The following is a 1,981-nucleotide window of genomic DNA, read 5'->3' as shown; positions in this document are numbered from 1 at the left end:
TGGGTCGTGGTTCAAATAAACGAATGGCACAAAATGGCATCTTTTGTTCATAGACAAATCCATGCAAAGTTTCAGCCACATCAAAAATGGTCGGTTAAAACAGTCACAGTGGACACAGTGGAATTGCTCGCAAAGTTTGAAAGGCACAGTACCATTTACCATTTAGTACCGTGTCTGGGTACCCCTTGAAATTTTTTTTTAATTGTTGCTTTTTGAATATTTAATTTTTGTCCATAAGGATTGAAACCTGTTGTGATTTTAGTAATTCTAAAAAAAATCCAACGATTATTCGAAATGCATGCTTTTGTTATACCTACTTACGAAAAATATATAAGTATTCATATTTCGAATTTAGAGCAGAATAAGCAAGAAAGAAACTCGAACTTGCAATTCCGTTCCTATGCCATTCACCACTATCAACAATTTACGCTCTCGGGAGATAATACGAAATGCTTCATAACGTCGCTTCAAAACTATCAAAATCATAACTAGATAAAAAGAACAATCAGTTGTGAAAATCAATAAAATTTATTCACATTAGTTTTGCATACTTGTTCAATCATTTTTCTGATAAAATAAAATTAAATTATACGTCACTGGTATTTTTGATCAACATCACACGTAATCAACTTTTAAAACTCTTCTTTGTAGCATGCAGCAGTTCAATAACCTAATTTTATTAATTCGACGAGATTGCGTTCAAAGGTAGCTTGCGGTTTTATGAGACATCCGAAGGAATCGGTTGCTATGTTACATACTTGATCCCCTGCAAAAACAACAACATAGAACAGCTATGCAAATAATGAATAATGAACAATAAAATACCTTTTTTGTTGCTAATTTCAAAATGGTTGGAAACAGCCTAATTCGTCCAAAAGAGTCATCAATCACAGCATGTATAAATAGTTGCCGGAGGAAGAGTCGTGATTTCATGCATTTTCCTGTAGCTCTTGATCGCTTATTCCTGCATTATGAATAGAATTGAACATTATTAAGTTTCAACCACTGCTAACCGAACACACCTAGTATACAAATCGGCATCTGTGTCAATTGAACAATGTTAAAATAATTATCCTGTGTTCTGTTACCCATCCACTTTTTGAGCTAATCAGAACCTGCCTGGTAGTTGACTTTTTGTTGATATGGCCAGAAAACTTTTCACAGAAAGTGAACCAGAAAAACTGGGGCGACGGCGATTCGTATAGTCATTTGCAACTTTCGACTGCTGTTTCGTTTCCTAACTGGACTTTTAAAAATCATTTGTCACCTTTTTTCCTTGAAAATGTTGCACTAACTTTATTTAACGCAGAACAAACGAGAAAAAAAACCGTGGCGACGGCGATTCGTAGCCATTCGCAACTTTCGACAAACGGTTTCCGTATACAAAACTGGAGATTTTTGAAAATGGATTTTCACAAATGTTCTTCAGAATGTTGCTCATACTTCACGAAACAACACAAATTCTTCGGTTTATTAAATTTTGTCAAAAAACTAACACCAAACAGTAGAAAAACGAGATAAAACTACCGGCGCCGGCGATTCGTACAGCGATTCGCAACTTTTGACTGACGTTTGCGAACGAGAGCAAAAAGAATACGGATACGCATACGTACGTAAACAAGAATGGCACGTTCGTACGAAAGCAACGATGTTCGAAAACTCGAATTGGTTAGAACGAACCGTATTCGTATGCGTTCGTATCGCATTCGTACGCCGCTGCTGCTTTCGTACGAAAGCGATACGGCCGTAAACAAGAATAAGGGTACATTTTGCTAACGGTAACGTTATACTAACCGTGTGACTTGTGGACATTCTTTTCACTCATTTCCACCTATTCCTTCATATTTAGAACTTACATCTGTAACTTGCAAACAGGTCATTATTTTATTCTGACAGTGCCGAACAGGATTATGGGTCCTATTATAGAAGACGAGGCGAGCAAAATGTATTACGGAACTCGAGTGAAACTTGGCTGACGACA

The 1,981-nt window shown here is 36.6% G+C and overlaps 1 long non-coding RNA gene across 2 annotated transcripts; it reads right to left on the bottom strand.

Moving 5' to 3' along the window:
* Positions 1 to 204: 204 nt before the first annotated feature.
* On the bottom strand, positions 205 to 1,756 carry LOC129730167 (uncharacterized). Of its 2 annotated transcripts, none has more exons than XR_008728800.1 (4): positions 1,023 to 1,756; positions 826 to 964; positions 322 to 766; positions 205 to 267 (listed from the first exon to the last, which is right to left on the bottom strand). It is a non-coding gene; the product is annotated as an uncharacterized LOC129730167 (long non-coding RNA). The 2 variants fall into 2 exon arrangements; XR_008728801.1 differs by having other exon boundaries at positions 234 to 488; positions 552 to 766.
* Positions 1,757 to 1,981: the final 225 nt, after the last annotated feature.

The sequence above is a fragment of the Wyeomyia smithii genome, chromosome 3 (assembly GCF_029784165.1).
Source record: "Wyeomyia smithii strain HCP4-BCI-WySm-NY-G18 chromosome 3, ASM2978416v1, whole genome shotgun sequence".
Taxonomy (NCBI): Eukaryota; Metazoa; Arthropoda; class Insecta; order Diptera; family Culicidae; genus Wyeomyia; species Wyeomyia smithii.
Note: the sequence above shows the minus strand (reverse complement) of the source record. Positions and strands in the feature narration are given on the sequence as shown.